This window comes from Vombatus ursinus, unplaced genomic scaffold (genome assembly GCF_900497805.2).
Source record: "Vombatus ursinus unplaced genomic scaffold, bare-nosed wombat genome assembly UNPS02010284.1, whole genome shotgun sequence".
NCBI lineage: Eukaryota > Metazoa > Chordata > Mammalia > Diprotodontia > Vombatidae > Vombatus > Vombatus ursinus.
Window position 1 is genome coordinate 18,320,098 of NW_020950062.1, and position 20,063 is coordinate 18,340,160.

Consider the following 20,063-nt stretch of genomic DNA (forward strand, 5'->3'; position numbering starts at 1 on the left):
AAAGATCATGTTAGAATTCAGAGGAGCAGATCAAATATTTGACATCATTGTCTTTGGTGTCCAAAATGACTTGCATTACCAGTTTGCTCCTCAGCCAGAAAAAGTTGCACTATCGCTTTTACATGTATCTTCATCAGTTATGGACCATCTCCTGATTTCTGGTTAATGATGATGTTGCTGTTTCTGACTATACTTACTTGTGGTTTAAACTCCAAGCATCTTCATTTTATTAGGACCAAAGCAAAATATTATCTGTGGCCATATAGACTCTGCTGTCTGCTCTGGTCATTCCTGAGTAATTGATGTCCATGCTACACTGACTTTCAATTCTCCTTCAAAATCCTTTTGGATACTAAAAAAAGAAGGTAATTTCGTATCATGTATGAAACTTTACTTGTTCTTTCAATATTTGGATGAAGGCAATTGTTGGAAAAACGTGCAGCTTCTAGCACAGAGATAAAAGTTCTTTAAGGGAGGGCCCAGTAAATGTTCATTGAGATGAACTGATTAAAATCAAATGTTTGTAGAGAGATAAAAAGGAAAGCGATATTTGTATAATGGATGGTTTAAAAAGAAAAGAATTTAAGTGTGAGAGAAGGACTATTAGTCAAAACAGTTTAGGAAGTTTGTAATCTTCGGGTAGAACAGTGGGAATGAGTCAGGTGGGCACAAGAAATAATAGCAAAAAAGGGAAAAAGTGCCATCGTATGTGGGGTGGGGAGGGAAAGGGCAAATGGAGTATGTGTTCAATGAAGAAATCAAGGCAGATTACCTGAAAGGAATTGAATGTTACTACTCACACTATTCCTCTACTCAGAAATCTTCCGTGGCTCCCTATCACATACTAAATAAGGTTCAAACCTTATGTCTGGCATTGGAGACCATCCATAATCTTCCAGTACCCCACATTTCCATCTTTATCTCAAATTATGCCCCTCTAGCTTTTTCTATTCCACCCAAACTGGAATACTCTCCGACCCTGGAATATTCATTGTACTCTCATACCTCCATGCCTTTGCTCAGTTTCCTGTGCCTGGAATCCCCTCCACTTAGGAAAAACAATGTGTTGTAATAGAAAGAGAAGTAGATTACAAGGCATTTTAATGATTATGAGTCATAAATTCTCCACTTTTTACCTTTGTCAAAGTAAAGATCTATAAGGTCCTTTCCATATCTGGAGGAAATAGTCGAAAGAATAAGGGCTTAACACAAAAAGTAGAATAACAGACTCCATGAAAAAAAAAAGAATGGTCCAAGTTAAATTTAATGACTTTCTGAGACAACAAGAAATATTAAAATAAAATCGAAAAGTTGGAAAAACAGAAGAGAATGTAAGATATCTACCATTAAAAACAAGAAATAAATTAAGAATCACTGGACTCCCTGAAAAGTATAACCATGCCAAATACGTTTCAAGAAGTCATAAATGAAAACTTTGCAGACCTGTTAACATCAAACATACAAAGTAAAAATGGAAAGAATCCACTAGTCCCTGTTCTCCAAAATGGGGAAGAGAAAGGAGGAAATAAGCATTTATATAGCGTCTGCTATATTTCAGTCATTGTGCTAAGTGCTTTATAAATATTATCTCATTTAATCTTAGTAACAATCCTGAGAAGTAGGTACTGTTATTATCCCCATTTTACAATTGAGGAGACTGAGGAAAACAGAGATTAAATGACTTGCCCAGGGTCACATAGATAGTGTCTAAGATCAAATTTCAAGTCAGGTCTTTTTGAATCCAAGCCCATGGCTCTATACATTGCACCACCTAGCTGCCTAATGAATGAAATTCAGTAAGTCAAAATTCCCAAGAATGTTACAGCCAAAATTTGGAGCTTCCAAGTCAAAGAAAAATACTAAAAGTAGCCAGATAGAGTTCAGATACAAAAGAAATACAGCCAGGGTCACATAAGACTTGGCAACTAAGAAAACCTTGGGATACAGAATTTTAAAAGGCAAAAGATAATGGCTTACAGCCAAGAGTATCTTAACCCTGCCAAAAAAAAAAAAAAAAGAGCAAAATCCTACAAATGGAGCTTTCATCGAGTAGAGACGGCTTTTAAACCTTCTTGAAGAAAATACCAAAGTTGAATAGAAATTGTGAAATACAATCACAGAAATCAAGCGAAAGTTGGAAAGTTAAATAAATTTGAGCAGTTAGAAGGGGCTAAATGATGTTGAAAAACTTTCTAACTGGAGAAGAGATGTGTCCCTTCACAATCCTTAATGTTTTAAACAGGCACAGAGAGAATTAACTAAGACAAACAGAGGGTATGGGTGTGTTTTCTTTCTTTTTTAATGATCTGAGAAAAGGAAAAGAAAATGGAAAGAAAAGAGGAAAAATGGATGAAACTAGGAAAGAAATAAGGAAAGAGGGAGTGGAACTATTTCTCATAATTGAGACACATGAGAAGAGCATAGAAACATGGAGGAAGGGGTGGAGAAGTAGACATCAAATAAATCTCAAATTTATCTGGACTAGAAAAATGAGGGTTGATCATACAAGCAGGGGGGAGTGCTGAAATACATTAAATGAACCAGGGGCAAAAACAGGCAGAGGGAGATGAGTGTTTAAGAGGAAGGGTTGAGTCAAGGAGGAAATAGTCAAAGGAAAATCTAATAAGTTGATAATACTAAAAATAAGAAAATTCACAGCAAATGGAGAGGAAATAAAGCAAGTTATTAGAAACTATTTGTCAAATTATGTGGCAATAAAATGAATAATTATATGAAATTAAACAATATTTACAAAAATGGTATAACCGGATAATAGAATAAGACCAAGAAACAGAGAATTTGAATTATACAGTCTCAAAAAAAAAAATTGAACAAGCCATTAATGAACTCTCAAGGAAAAAATACACCAACTAGATAGATTTATAAATTAATCCTACCAGACATTCAAGAAGAATTTATTTCAATATTACAAAAACCGTTTGCAAAAATAAGAAAAGAAGAGATCTTGAAAAATTCCTTCTATAATATAAATATGATCTTGATGCTTAAGGCCAGGAGAAACAAAGCAGGCATTTTTGTAGGATTAGAGAGTTTATGTGGGAGGAATAGGGATAGATAGGGACAAAAGCTCTGATTTCATTAATATTGGGATTTCACAGGTGGAGATTCTTTCTATTAATTCAGGTTGGTATCCTTTCTACAATTTATAGTCTTAGAGAAGTTCCTAGAGCACTGACATGTAACATGACTCATCCTGGGTCACACAGCTTGTATCTACCTGTGTTTTCCTGACTTTTTTTCCTTTTATGGTAATTAGCAAAAAACAGAGGAATACTTAATTGCTTTTTGGTTTAGAAAGCTCAATCGTCAAGTTTCACTTTTTTAAAATGTGTCATTTTGAAAGGAAGCTATTGGTATTTGAGAAAAATGTGCTTGTTGACCTAGAGTTTTCTAAAAGTTCAGTAGAATGAATCTGTCAAGTTTATCACATCAGGTATAAGGGAAATCACGGAAGTAGGGCATGCAGATGATGCTGTGACAGAGGCAACTGAGAGGTCAATCATTCAACTTCAGGAAAAAGCGGAAATCTATGTCCCTAGCTTTCTGCCTCCCCTGACTAAGAGCCAAAATGGCCACATGCATTGGGCCTTCACGCTCGGCCAAAAATGAATCTTCCGTTGACCAGGTGTTCTTTGTTTTTGAAGAAATACTGTATGTTGTAATCAGTATTAGTTCCCTGTAACATCATACAATTAGAATTCCCTAGATATCTAGATGTCTGATAGCTCATTAATCTAAGCACTGGATAATTATAAATCCATTTTATTAAAATTTTCATTTTGCAAGACATTATATTCTGAATAGATGAGAAAGTAGTTTAATAGTGTTTGGATCTTTAGATGGAGGCATGAGATTAGCACAGTGTAATAGAGTGCTTGCTAGGCCTTGTCAGGAAGACCCAAGTTCAAATTTAGCCTCACTTACTAGCTATATGACTCTGAGCAAGTCATTTAACTTCTCTATGCCTCAGGTCCCCCTATCTATAAAATAGGGGTAACAATGGCATCTACCTCCCAAAGTTATTGTGAGAATAAAAACTTTGTAAAGGAGTTTGTAAACCTTAAAGCACTATATAAATGTTACATAAAAGCAGTGTTGTTATCTACCAGTTCTGTAGTCAAAAAACAAAATTGCTTCATTTTGTTGATCATGGATAGAATAATAAAGCTTTCTGTTGTGTGTTTTTGTGGGGAGTCGCGAATGTTGTGAGCTAATGCTTAAATAAGCACCATGCCAGCTGTACAGAGTTCTCACATTAGGATTTCCTCTCCTACCTGCCTACACACACACACACCGTCCTCCTGATGAGCCTCATGAAATGTTGGTGTCTGTAATTTTGGCATCCTGTAGATTTAATAAAAATGATCATCCCCAAGACAAAGATGCAAACAATTTTGCAGTCCCCTAATGTTTACATATTTTCTGCCTATTATCCCGCTTTCCCAAAACTCCTGCTTGGTTTATGGTGAGGTCACAGGTCCATTTTCATGATGAATTTCTTAAAAATATAGAAATGAATATCCTAACTGCATTGCTACTTTACTGCATTAAATAACATTCAATGTGGTCTAACAGTGGCCTAACAGTGTTAGGCTTCCCTAAACAACTGCTTACTACTCAGGAGTATCTTATCCCCAGAGATCCTAAAATTCTGTACAGTTTAACAAATACATGTATTATATCAGATATCTTCTGGCTCAGTTATACAGAGAGGTGGAAGCAGGCACAGGCGTTAAAAAACAAATATTTAGGAAATGTGGGAAGAAAACAGATGAAAAGTAAGTAGTTTTGTTTAGGCCCACTGTAATTTAAAACACAGGGTTTGTTTTTTTGTTGTTGTTTTTTAAAGAACATTCAGAAACAAATGTTGAAATCGCCATTTAAGTGGCAATATTCTAACTTTTTACCATTTAAGCTAAGTCTGTATTTTCCTGTCATCAGATACCACAGCTCTTACTGAAGTTAGAGACAGTGCCTAGCCCAACAACACCTAGCTTACAACAATAGCTCAAGATATAATCCTTTCACATTATTTCCCACATTTCACAGGCTATTTGCAAGAATCCTCATAAAGTCCTAACTAGTGCTGTGATTCATCAACCCCATTTCCTTAAATAGATAAAGCAATTTCACACACTGCAAAAAAATGAGCAGTGATCCTAATGCCCATATGGCAGGTTTCTATCACTAACATCTCTGCCACTCAGTCAGGGCTGATTCATGTGAAATAAGAATGATGCTTCATTTAATGCAGATGCCACTTAGCCAACAGCTTCAGCTATCCAGAACAGAGCAGCTTGGGCAGGAACCTAAAAGCCTTTTAAACAACTAAAATGGAAGTCACAAAGCACTGATGTTTATGCATGTTATTTGTGGGAGAGACCCTCAAACCCTCATACAGAGTCTAGTTGTACTTTTATTAAACTCAATTCAGCCAAACTTAGTCATCTGGCTCCTCAGGCCGCAGTACCTCAGAAGTAAAACCTGAAGAAAGAAGATGACTGTGAGAGGCTGCAGTCAAGCCCACTGACCAGGAGGCAAGAAGAGAGGGCTACCTTTCATTCTGAAAAGGAACAGGGACAAAAACAAGCAAACAAACAAACAAAAAACCTATTAGAAGTCATTGTACCAAAGGGCCTGTTTGATTTGTATCCCTAGTACCTAGCATAGTCCTTTCCACATGAGATACATATAATAAATATTTGTTGAACTGCATTGAAAAGCATACATCACAATTAAAAAAGCTGAGTACTCAAGTGCCATTTAGTGTCTTACTGCCTTTGATAGACCAGTAGACCTCAGTAGCCACTGAAGGTATCATGGTCTTAAAGGCACCTATCTAACCATGATTATTATATGCCTGAGCTATCCAGTGTAGCCATCCATTAGTCAACAAGTATTTATTAAGTACTTAACTATGTTCTAGGAGGCTAAGCACTCCAATCTACATCTACTGCTCTGCCCAGTTTCAGTTCCATGGAACAAGATGTCTCCAGTCTGGGTATCCCTTAATAGTCCCCTTTCCCTGCTTTTCTGCCTGCTTTTGTATGTTGTCTCCCCCCATTAGATTGTAAACTCTTTGAGGGCAGGGAGTGTCTTTTTTATTAGCTGTATTCCCAGCACTTAGCACAGTGCCTGGCACATAGTAGGTGCTTAAGAAAACTTTATTGGATTGGATAGAAAGAAAGTCAAAAACACAGTTTCTGCCCTCAAAGAGTTCATATTCTAATGGGGTAGACAGGAGATAGGGAGGGATGGAGGGAAGGGGAGAGAGAGAGAGAGAGAGAGAGAGAGAGAGAGAGAGAGAGAAAGAGAGAGAGAGAGAGAGAGAGAGATTTGAGCAGAGGAACCAGATAACCAAGCTTGATTGAATTGGATTTAATAAAAATAATAACCACACACCTTCTATGTGAGGGCTTGTGTGTGTGTGTATACTGTATACATATGTATATTAAAGGAGGAAGGTAATATCAGAGGGACTAGAGGGGGCACCCCCCCCCCAAAAAAAAACTCCAGTAGAAGGTAGAATTTGAGATGTGTCTTGAAGCAAGCCAGGGAAACTAGGTGTCCAAAGTAATGAGGGGAAACATTCTATGTATGTGAGACAGCCAGTGAAAATGCACAATCAGGAGATGGAATGTCCTTTGTAAGGAATAGCAAATCAGTCAGTGCTACTTAATCATAGATTGCTGGGAGAAGAAAGCAGGATATTGTGGAGTACATCTTAGAAATATTTCCACCAAAAGTAATTAAAATAAAGTCTTGATGCCTAAAGGGTTAAACTTCAGTTATCTGGAAAGTTCACTTATGCCCTGGTCCCTTAATGATGCTGGATAAATGGGGGTATTGCTGTATTTGTACTTATTAATATTGGTTGGGAGTATATAGTGTGGTATAAAAATGTAGGCAATCATATGCCTACAGTAGCATAGTGCCTGGCATGTAATAGTCACTTAATGATTATATTTAATTGTAATTATATCATATAGTATTTCCTTTGGACATGAAAAAACTAATGAAAATATTCATTAAGCAGTATTCCAGTATGTATTTATAGGAATGGTAGACCTAGACAAAACACTGAAATCTAATATTAATAAACATTTGCTCATTGTAATTAGCAAAGTTATGGCCCATCTCCAAAGGAGAAATTTATAATCCCCGATATGATAGTTGAGAAGGAATAATTTATATAACAGGCCTCCTCATTTTATGTTTGGAGAGCACAGAGTATCCCAAGATTTATGTATAAAGTTGATGCCATCCATATTTGGGATTGCCTGCCTACTTCTGACTATGCTATGTTGTTAGATATCATAGAAAATCAGAACTGTATGACTGGTAGGACACAAAACAAGCAGCATAACAAGGCCAATTGATTTGGAAATGGAGGGGAAGAATTGACAAGAGCTTTGGTGTTTTCAGTCAGCCAGTAAACAAACATTTATTCTTACTATGTGCCAGGCACAGTGTTTAGGGATACAAGGGAAAAAACTGGGACCTGACCTCAAAGAATTCAAAATCTAATGGGGGAGACATGAAAAAAATTATGCTTATAAGACATATATGCAGTATAAATGGATGGTACTGGGGTTAGGAGACTAGGAAGAGCCTTCATAAGAAGGCAGAGAGCTTGAGCTGAGTCTGGAAGGAAGCCAGGCAATCCAGGAGGTAAAAGTGAGGAAGGAGAACATTATAGGTATGGGAGCCAGGCAGTAAAAAGGCACAGTCTGACATGGTATGTGTTGTTCAAGGGACAGCTAGTGTTGCAGATCCTAGAGTATATGAAAGGAGGTAAAGTGTAAGAATAAGAAGACTGGGAAGGTAGATAAGGGCCAATTTGTGAAGGGCTTTAAAAGCCAAACAGAGAACTTTCTATTTGATTCTGGAACTGATAGGGAGCCACTGGAGTAGAACTGATAGGGAGCCACTGGAGTATATTGAATGGAGGAGGGGGGTGAGGTGGCATGGGCAGATTTGAGCTTTAGAAAACTATAGTTGCTGAGTTGATAGGGGTTGAGAGCATGGAAAAAGTTAGGGCTGGGAGCAACTTATTGCACAGTAATTTTTCTGTTCATTTTCTGTTTGGGTCCAAAGGTCTTTTGTATGCTTCTGATACATATTGATAATATTCTTTGACATAGGCTCATTATGCATTTTCACTAAAAATGTTAAGGAGTCGTTTTACATTCCCTCTCATATTGATCCCTAAAACTTCAATGCTTTCCTTCTGAGACACGAAGGAGAGAGGGGTTTCTCGTTTAATAATTTTCTCCAGTGGTTTACTTTATAATTTATCACTTGTCCAGAAATCTAGGAAATAAGGAATAATTATGGTCTAGAGATCAAATTACATAATAAGGTACAATTATGATTTGTGGAATATGGTGTCATAATTGATCAACTTACAGTTTTCAGTATCTGCTCTCAAGTCATTTTCCTTGTTCCTGTAAAGCTCCCAATCAATTTAATAGGTACAAAATGTATTGTAACAGCCTTTACATAGAAACAAGAATTTCTCAATTCTCATGTTCCTAGAAGTAGACATCTTTAAAATTCCAGAACTTTGGGGATGTATTACACATATTCTAAAGTACCAAACTGGAGACCGGCCAAATGTTTGTTAAGGGAATTAATGGTTGAAGGACTGAGTTGCATAGACTGCCTGTATATGTCAGGCAGAGGTATACTATATTCAGAAATAATCCAATGGATTTAGCCACTGTCAGCACCATAGATTATCCTGAAAGGGCCCAAGTCTGCATTTTTACACACCACTCATTTGTAAATACCTATTATTAGCAGTGTTGTTGTGAAGTTGCATTTTTCTAGGTCGTACAGTTTGGGGGAAAGGTTCTTTTAGGAATTTTTTGCAAATGCTGTTATATTTGGAATGTCAAGCTCTTCTAGAAGGAAAGGGCTGGATCTAGTCTGTAGTTCCTGATGCAGCAAAATAAATAGTTAGATACTTAGTGAGGTAATTCTCCCTAGTGTCTTTTAAGTAACTACCTGTTAGCCTTAGACATCTTTGCAAGTCATGGTAATTAAGGTTACTGTTTATTAAGTTACTACTTTAGTATACAAGGTTCTTGTCCCCAGTGATTTGTCTTTATGTAATGGATGCTATATTCCATGACCCCACAGAATTTGTTAATATAGCCCCAAAGCGTTCTGACATCCAAACAAAGAGTTATTCAGGTTCCAAAAGAATATAGCTCAACAAAAGAAGCAGAGAATAGAGTTCTTCATTTGGAGTCATGGGACCTGGGTTCAGATCCTGACTCAGCTAGTTAGTACCTAAGTGACCTGGGACAGGCAACTTAAGCCTTAAGTTTCCTTATCTGGAAACTGGGGGGAGGAGGGGCCATTGGATGAGATAACTTTTTTTAAAAGTTAATTTTGTTTAATTTTCAATATTTTCTCTCCCTTCCACCCCACCCCTCCAATGGAAAAGAAAACAAAAGAAAGGAAAACTGTTGTAACAAATACACAGAGTTAAGCAAAACAAATTCCCCCATTGGCCATGTCCAAAAACATGTATCTTATTCTTCATCTTGTATCCTTCACCTCTTTGTAAGTTGAGTAGTGTGTTTTATCACTGGTTGTCTGAAATTGTGATTGATCATTGCATTGATCAAAGTTCTTAAGTCTTTCAGAGTTATTTGTCTTTATAGTATTGTTTTTATGGTATTAATTGTTCTGGTACGCTTACTTCACTCTGTATCAGTTCGTATAAATCAACCCCGAGTTCTCTGAGACTATCCCTTTCAGCATTTCTTATGACACAATAATATTTTGTTATTGTGGTATATTAATGTACAATAATTTATTCAGACATTCCCCAATTGATGAGTACCCCCTTTGCCACCACAAAAGAGCTGCTATAAGCTTCTATATAAAATATATATATTTTTGTGCATATGGATCTTTTAACTATTTCTTTGATCTCTACTAGACTGAATGACTGGTAAGATCACTTTTTGCTATAAATATATGATCCTGTGAATTAATATTTGATTATTAAAATTTGTAAACATTTTTTTATCCACTTGTTTATATCTGCCTAATTAAAACAAGTTGACTAGCCAATTAGATAAAGCAAAAGGGTCATGTTAAGGAATAATAAGAAATCAGGAATTAGGTGATGAGGGGCTAGACTGTTATTGGTGATTGTGAGAATGGAGAGAATGGGATGATGCTGAGAAATAGTGTGGTGGAAGAATTTGTAGCACACAAGGTGAATTCAGTGTTAGAACTAAAGGAAAGATGAAATTAAAAGTTAACTTGAAGGTTTAGAAAACTTCAAGATATTACCAGTGATAGTAATGAGAAAGGTGTTGGGACAGGGGTTATACATATACACAAATCACTTATTTTTGACCTTGACTCAGTTTGATTACTATCTGTAGATATCTGGAGATGTTGGAATCTTTTTTGACCACCTAATTGGGAGTGACTTCCCACCTGAAAAGAGATTTAGAGAGTAAGAGAGTAAGCTCCTTGAGGGCAGAGACTGTTTTTCATACTGCCTTTGTATCCCCAGTGCTTGGCACATAATAGGTGCCTAATAAGAGCCTACTGATTAAGTAATTCCATCTTTTCTATACTGTCTGGGTTTTAGCGTGTATACCATTGAAGCAAAAACACCAGCAAACCACAAGTGGTAGTGACCATGCAACTGAGAAAGAGTGATTTAGGAGCTATTCACGTACCATAAGTAATTCATTGACAAGCATTTTTAAGTGTCTAGTATGTGCTGGGCTCTGTACTAGGTCCTGCAAGACATGCAAAAAATAAGACAATCTCTACATTCAAAAACCTCCTGAGCTGTTAAGTTACCTTGGTGGTAATCCATACATGATGACATGGTGAAGTGGGAAAGACTTCTTGCCTGATCTTCCTAATCTTTTCCATGAAACATGGCCAATCCATGCATGAAAAAGTCTTCTCTATAGTATGTTTGACAAGTGGTCATCCAGCCTTTGTGAAAATACTTCTAATGAAGCTGGTGGAGATGGGAGGAGGAGGGGGGAAGACCCACTGCCTCCCTACACAGCCCATTCCACTTTTGTATAGCTGTTATTGTTAGCAACTTCCCTCCTAACATTAAGCCTAAATTTACCTCTTTGAAATACGACAGTTAACCGTCAACATTTATTAAGTGCTCATTATATGCCAGGCATTGTGCTAAGCACTGGGAATACAAATATAAGCAGAAAGTCAGTTCTTGCCTTCTAGGAGCTTACATTCTAATTGGGAAGGGCAGTAGGTAAAAGAAAGTCCTTCTTTTTAGCAGGTTGAAGTTGGGAGAGGGAGAGATGAAGACGCCCTGTTATAGAGACATCATAGAGAAAGTCCAGAGAGTCAGGAATTCGACCTAGAGAGGAATTAAGGCATGGTTGGCCTGGGCATCCTCCTTAAAATGGAGGTTTGGGGAGGAATTGGTCCATTAGAGGTAAAGGCTGCTTGGTTGAGAGTCCATCCAATGTGTAAATGGGATGGAGTGAGTTTCCAGGATAAAGAGGTATTTATAGCATAGTAAAGAAAGTTCAGAGTCAGAAAAGAATCCTAGAGAGTAATGAATGAACATGTATAGGTTCCTACCTTTTTGTGCAATAGTAAAAAGAAAATATTCCTTTTTTGTAAGAGATTCCTATGATGTTTGTTATTTCCCTTTAAAATTACCCATCTCCCTTCTTGGACCATAAATAAATGAACTCTAATTCAAGACCTCTTTACCTTTCATAAGGATTACAATAGCAGTCATCTCTGAACTGATTTCCCTGCCTCTAATCTCACAGTGCTTCTATCCATTCTACATTTTTTGGTGGAGTACCTTGGTGGTTTCATTAATGTGGGAGAACTCTCAGTGTGGAAACTCCCTTCACAAAAGCAGATTGGCAACTTCTCTGTAATTTAGGATACTAGAGATCCGCCGAGGCACTGAAAGGTCCCCTCCAGTTCGAAATCTATGCTCCTATGACCCTCTTGCAAAATACTTCCAGAATGCATAGCTCTAATAGCATAACTTCTCTGCTGTAAAATCTTAAATAGCTCACTAGTGTCTACTGAATAAAGTCCAACCTCCTAAAATTGGTATTCAAGGCCTGTCACTGTCTCACTCTCCTGTAATGAACCTTAGATTCTACCTAAAACATGCTCTTCTTCCTAAGCAGTTTTGGTTTAATGCCTAGAATTTTATCTCCCTCAATTGAAATCCTACCTATGCTTCAGGACTTGGCTAAAACGCTACCTCTGACCCTGAAGCTTTCTCTGATTCTCCCAGTCAGAAGTTACTATTCTCCCTGCTCAATTCTGACACCACTTGGTTTCTTTTGTACTTAGGACACTATTTTGTATATTGTCTCTCTCTCTCGCATACCTCCCCCAACCCCACTCAGATTACAGTTTCCTTGAAGTAAGGGATCCTCTCTTTACTTCAGCTTTTTATTTCCCTTAGTGCCAAGCACAGTGTTTTACAGATACCATATATTTGATAAATGCTTATACAATGAAGGAATCAGCCTATCTTGGTCCTTGAGATTCTTTAAGGACATGAATGATGAGAATCATTATGTGAACTAAGGAGTGGCATTAAAAACGCAACAAACTTACTATAGGATTTCAAAGGGTTTTGTTTTTTGGTGTTGTACTCTTACCTTGCTTGGGAAAACATTCTGCCCAAATCCTGAAAAATGTTTGTCTCTGCCTTTGCCAATGCAGCATTTGCTTTCTAGCACTTTGTTAGAAAATGGTTGGTCTCCATTCATGAAAGCAAGCGTTTCATACATAATACTGCATTCTTCTGAGCGGGTGGGAGAGAATACACTTTTTACTGATAGGCCCAATCTTACTCTGCCTCCTGTTGCTATGGTGCCAGGCAGATTTGCTTACTTGACCTGCAAATGCAAGGAGGCTCTGTCTCCATGGATACACCACTATGAAACTCCACTCCACTGAGAGATGAAAATGCACATGGTCTATCCCTGCCAAAGACAAAGCACCAGAGGTGGCCACAAGGACTTGTTTGCAGTGACCATGTTTGCATTGACAGTCTCTGAAGCTCACCTTTTAAGTAAGTAATGATGCTTGTCACAGAGTATTCATTTCTGTGGGCAACACCCTGGGTTAAAATCCATACATGGTAGGGGAAGAATGGAGCTTACAAAGCCAGTTTCTTATGTGTCTTTCAGGAAAGCCCATTAGCAAGATTCCATATCCAACTTTAAAAGAAATGGGGCTTTTTTTAACCACTTGGGAATATCTTTTGTGCAATCCTAACGTTTTTTAAAGGAGAGTTTATCAGTGCTTAACATTTTCTAACTCTGTTCCTGAGAATTGTATCTCATGTGTTTGCAAAACCAAAGGCAGCCATCACCCAGTGCTGTGCATGCCATGGGGACTACGGGAGCACAGCCATAAGGAATTCTGTTTGGCATTATGCATGCAAATAGTTCACCTAAGGGAAATGGGCCCCTGAGTTGTTTGAGAAGCTACACACCCATTATTAGAGAATAGCCAAGTCATGTGATGGGGAGAAGCAATAAACATGGTCTTCAGTTCTGTAGGAAAATTATTCAAAGCAAAATTATCCTGACATCTTTTTGGCTGGTTTTAATTCTAATGTCCTGCCAATCTTCTGGTACAGCCAGTAGAATCTCTAAAAGCCTTTTATGGCCCACGGGATTCACTTACTGATTTGATACATTGCATTCAACAGCACACTTCCTCTTTGACTATTCACTTCTCTGGCCTGGCTCTTCCAAATGTGTGAGTTTGGATTGCAAATGTTGTCTAAAACAAATGAGTCATCATAAAGTGTTTTTCATCTGGTAGGCAAATGTTGAATCCCAGCAGCATTCAAATTCATTAATAGAAACAAAAGAAAAGGCTGATGTCCTAGCTTGCTAGTCAATTTCAGGATTGTATAATAAAATGTTTGGATTTAACTGTCAGTGGTAGATACTTAGTATCTTACAGTAAATCAATTAGATATGCAGCATCTTTCCTGATATTTTCTACTAGACTGTAGGCTACAAGAGGGTAGGAACCATGCATTACCTAAACTCCATCTCTCTTGGTACCCAGCCCAGCACAGTGCTCTTCACACAGTTTGTTGACTTGAATTGTATGTGAAGAACATTATTTCAGTAGCATTGGCAGAAATTGGGAATGGAGCTGTTTTTCAGACTGAATTTTTAATAAATATGTATAGTCACAGCCATACAAAAGGGGACAGGATTATAGTATGATGTCATCTTTCACCCCTGCCCATTAATTTCCTGCAGTGGAGACAAGGAACAAAACTTTGATTTTGGCAATAGAATTATATTGATAATCGACATGATTCTGACCTGGCGAGGGGTAGTATTGCCTTGTTGTTCAGTTGTTTTTCATTTGTGCCCTGCTCTTCATGACCCCATTTGGAGTTTTCTTGGCAAAGATACTGGAGTGTTTTGCCATTCTTCAGCTCATTTTACAGGTGAGGAAACTCGGGCAAACAGGGTTAAGTGACTTGGCCCAGAGTCACACAACTAGTAAGTGCCTGAGGCCAGATTTGAACTCAGGAAGATGATTCTTCCTGACTCCAGGTCTGGTTCTCTATCCACTGTACCACCTAGTTGCCTTGTATGGCCTAGTAGATAGCAGACTGGACTTGAAATCAGAAAGACCTGAGTTTTAATCTATAAGGTGCTTATTAGCTGTGTGACTTTGGACAATTCACTTGACTCTCTTAGCCTCGATTTCCTTAAGGTAATGATGATAACAAGGCTGTTGTGGGGAACAAATGAGATAATATATATGTGTATGTATGAATGTATGCATTATGTATATGTGTGTATATGTATTATGCATATCGCTACTGCAAACCTTAAAGCTCTATATTAATGTTATGTTGGGACAAGCTTTAGGTAAGCAGCTTCAGAAAGTGATATTGTCTATACAGGTGAAAGAAAGAGTAGTAGGCCTGGAATCAGGAGAGATTTGGGTTCCAATTCTGCCTTTTTTAATAGTGTTGTGAGCCTGAGCAAAGGACCTATCTGAGCATCAGTTTCCTTGTCTCTAAAATGGGGATAATAGTTCCTGTAAGGATCAAGTGAGATTGTGTATAATACATACATACACACACACACACACACACACATATAGAGAGAGAGAGAGAAAGAGAGAGAGGGAATATATATATATATATGCATATATATTTTCTAAGGTACTATATTGTTGTTCAGTCATTTTTCAGTCGTGTTCAACTCTTCATGAGCCCAATAGGGGTTTTCATGGCAAAGATACTGAAGTAGTTTGCCATTTCCTTCTCCAGCTCATTTTACAGATGAGGAAACTGAGGCAAACAGGGTTAAATGATTTGCCCAGGGTCAAACAGTTAGTAAGTGACTAAGGCCAGATTTTAACTCACCAAGATGGGTCTTCCTGACTCCAGGCTCCATACTGTGCCACCTGCCTGCCCCCAAAGTGCTATATTAATTGCCAGCAATTATTATTTCTAATTAGAACTTTCAATGATAGATGAGGAGAAGGAAGGGAGATGGGATCCCTCTCTTCCACGTAGGGCTTAAACCTAGAGGCCCAGGTTGTTAATTGCCTTTACCATTGTTTCTTGGCTATTTCGTTAATATGTTTCACTGTAGTGTTTAACATCTCCTATATCATATGCCCTAAGAAGATTGAAACTCATCTGGGGTACTGACAAGTAAACTGAGCTAAAGGAGATTTTCTGAAAAGAAAAACAGCATTTAACACTGCCTTTGTGCCTTGACAACTCGGTATAGTGGAAAGAGATACTAGATTTGGAGAGACACACATGCTGGTTTCAAATCCTGACTCCACAACTTACTTGCTATATGACTTCACATAGGCCATTTCACCTTACCAATGCTCAGTTTCCTCATCTACAAAATGGATATAATAAGATTCAAAACACACTATGTAAAGTTATTGTGAGGAATGAATGGAGTTATGATCTAAAGTGCTTTGTAATCACAAAGTACTATATAAATGGGAGTTTTGGGGACTTGTTCCCATGTGGAAACGTAGCTGCAACCCGTGAAGTTGGTCCAACAGCTCACTTTACCAAAACGTTTTCCCCCTGCTGTTCAGTCATTTCAGTAATGTCTGACTCTTCATGACTGCATTTGGGGTTTCTTGGCAGATACTGGAGTGGTTTGTCATTTCCGTCTCCAACTCATTTTACAGATGAGGAAACTGAGGCAAACAGGGTTAAGTGACTTTTCCAGGATCACACACCTAGTAAGTGTCTGAGGTCAGATATGAACTCAGGAAGATGAGTCTTCCTGATTCCAGGCCCAGCTATACCAACATTAAGACATGAACAAATAGAAGAAGTGAACAGGCACAGCTTATATGTCTTTCTTTCTCCTTATGTGTGTGACTTCATGCCTTGGTAAATATTCTCTTAATACATTGATCCTGCCAGTATAATCCACATTTAATAAAATGTTTGCCCTTATATGATCTTCCTAGAGTGAGCTTTCAGTGGATTAAAAAGAAGATAAAAGGGGGTTTAGGTCATAGTATAACATGTGGTTAATGTTATTAACTTGCCCTCACAATGTGACAGCTGGATTCTCAGTTAAACTTTTAAGCTTACTTCCTCTCCAGAAAGGATTTCTGCCATCAGAGATAGTAAAAGCCATGTTGTAAAGGAGTGTCACTTTGATTAAGCAAAAAGTCTGTGAGAGAATAGAAGATGAAGAACGAGAAGGGATAATTATCAATTGGTGAAACACCATTGCCTCACACGCTCACCCCCTGCCTTCTGAGCCCCCTGCATTTGCATCCATCCAGGATGACATCTGATCCCGGAAAAAATATGAAATCCACACCATATGCACAGAGCCTGCTGGTGTTGGTTTAAAAATTCATGAAGAGTTGACCTAGATTATCTTTTGCAATTTTTTTCAAACTTCATTTCCATTTCCCATTTCTCCCTCCTGGCATCATCTGCGCCTTCCATCTGCCTGCCTTGGGATGAAGAACACAGAGCTTGAAATATCCAGGGCTACATTGGCTCTGAGACACTAAAGGCATTTTAGCACTGTGGTTTAAATTAAAGCCCTACAGCTTGGAAACTTGGATTAGGTTTATTTTATACACAGGTTATCTATCATCTATCTGTCATCTGTCTACAAACATATAGATAAAGGTAACTATATAGAGATACAAACATAGATATAGATATATGAGTGTATATGTATATATGCATATTTTCTGCTAAGCATAATTACATATGAAAAATGACTGTCAAATCATCTAGTTTGAATAAAGCCACTGTAATATTTTAGAAAAAAAACATACATCACATTCCTCCCCTAACACCTTGACCTTTGGGGCTCATACAACAAGTTTGTGACTAAGCACAACTCAATCTTGTTTGTATTGTAATTATCTTGCATATATGTATGATGTCGGTGATGTAATCGGTTATGTGTCATTTGCCACATGCTCATCATAGTCTCAGTGTTGCTGTTAAGTGGTGTTTTTCTTCTCCTTTGTGAGTTGTGTGGGCACGATTTTGAGGAATCAATAAATGGCTTTGCTGGCAAAGCCTTATCACTTATCTCTTGGAGGAGTTGGCAACTGCTACAATAGGGAGGGTCACCCACGTTGCATTGTTAACAGGGACATTGTGCTGGGAAACTGGGCCATCTCTTTTGGCTCTTTCTGCACAGTTGTGTGACTGACCAACCTAGGGAGCAAAAGACAAGTTGGGTGGAGTATGCACCTGTCCATTTCCTTGGAAGACTTCATTACTGCATAGGCCACAGATATGTTAGCCCCTTTCTTGGCATAGACTGAAGACCTGGACTTCGGGTGACTTGGATCCTACTGCGGACCCTGTGCCTAGTTTATGGCCTGATATTGGAAACCACTATGCTGTAAGGGATATTCTTTCATATGCTGTAGGGGGTATTTTTGTGTATGCTGTAGGGAGATGGTGTTTGAAAAATGTCTGGGACTCAATGGCCTGAGATCCTGCCCCATACTCAAATATTTTTGATTTTATGATTCTCATTAGAAATTGTGGGTATGTCACAGCCTTAAAATACTAATTCATAAAAGTGATTAAGAAATACAATTTTGTACTACAGAAATCTTGGTACAGTCAAAACAGTGCAAGACACAATCAGGAGAGACTTGGTTTAGATACTAGAGCTGGTACTTTAATGAGCATCTAGGTGACCCTAGAAAGCCTTTAAGCTTGTGATTCATTTTCCTTTTCTGTAAAATAGAGATAATTATATCTTGCACTGCTGTCACCCTTTGTAAGTTTTTAAGAGACATATAAATGTGAGCTATTATCTGTCTCATCTTTCATCATCATTATTATTATTATTAATGAGGATGATGATGACTCGCAGGGATTTGAATGGTGATTTTGAGGTTGCTAAAGGGTCATATTACTTTAGCTTCCCCACCTCTCCAATACTTTTAACCTCAGCCATTAATGGGTATTAACACAACTTAAAGCAGTGACCCAGGAGATTTAGCCTCTTCATTACTATCTCCCCTGCTCAAGAGAAGGTCCAAGTAATTGAAGGGTCTACTAACAGGGGTGTGCAAGGGGAGAAACATGGCAGATACCTAATATATTTATATTAAAATTTTAAGATAGTGCATTTCACTTTTCTGTTGTCTTTTGGGTTTCATGAGTGGACTTGGACCAAAAGATGTCTGTGATTCCTTTCATCTCTTAAGATTCTATAATTCTATGGAATCTGTATTTGGCTGTTTGTGTGTGTGTTTTACAGGTAGATTGGGTCATTCTCTTCATTTGGTGGTGCATAAAATTTTATGTAAAAGACGTTTATGTAAAAAAAATTATGTAAAAAAATACATTAAATTTTGCTGGTGTATAAAAAAGAATAATAAAAAAATGGAAACAATAGATATGTGGAAAGAACAAAAACAAACATTTAATAAGTGTCTACTATGTGCTAGGCACTATGTTAAGCACTTTACAAATATTATCTCATTTGATCTTTGCAAAAACCCTGAGAGATAGGTACTATTTTTTTTTTTAATCCCCATTTTATAATTAAGGCAGACAGAGGTTAAGTGATTTTCCCAGGTCACAAAATAAGTGCCTGAGGCTGGATTTTTAACTCAGGTCTTCCTAATTCCAGTTTCAGCTCTCTATCTACTAGGCCACCTAGTTGCCTCTAGGTAGAAGGGTGTTGTGGGCCTAATATGTTCAGTAGGATATACGTAACATATAAGATGCCATGTGGTATACTGTGTAGAAATCTGGACTTGGAGGCAGAAAGATCTGGGTCCCTACATCTGAAATACTTACCAGCTATGGGACCCAGTGTAGGTCACTTAATCTCTCTGCCCCTCTCATTTTATTGAGGAAGGTTAGACTACATGATCTCTAATGTCCCTTTGGGTTCTAAATATATAATCCTATGATTTGGATTCAATTAGATGGCCTCTGAGGGCCTTTCTAATTCCCATATTCTGTGACTTCTTATACTTTTTTGGCAGGCTTACCTAGATAAGATACTTAGCCCCAGATGAAAAAATTCGATGGAAGGGAAAGTATTATTCATTTGATCAGGTACTTAGATATACATACATGGCATGTTTATATAGTCTGTTGATGGGACCACTATATTTTCAGTCACCCAGGTTTGCTTGTCACCCAGACTTGGTACACCCTCCCTTTTCACATCCACACTCTCCCAACCATCAACCCAATCCCAACTCGAATCACTCTGAATTATTTGCACAAATCCTGTATTTATCTGTGAGTGAATGTGTCTCTAGTAGAATGTAAACTTCTTAAGGGTAGGTGGCACAAGGGACAGCTAAGTTGTATAGCAGATAGACTGCTGGTTCCAGAGTCAGAAAGACCTGAGTTCAAATTTGGCTTCAGATACTTACTAGTTGTGTGACCCTGGTCAATTCACTTAACCCCTGTTTGCCTCAGTTTCCTTATCTGTAAAATGGCAATGATGATAATAATATCTCCCAAGATTATTGTGAGGATCCAATGAGATAAT

General features: G+C 37.8%; 1 protein-coding gene across 5 annotated transcripts in view; it reads left to right on the forward strand.

Moving 5' to 3' along the window:
* The window catches only part of SYBU (syntabulin), a 102,202-nt gene that overhangs the window by 41,015 nt on the left and 41,124 nt on the right, over positions 1 to 20,063 (forward strand). The window lies entirely within an intron of this gene.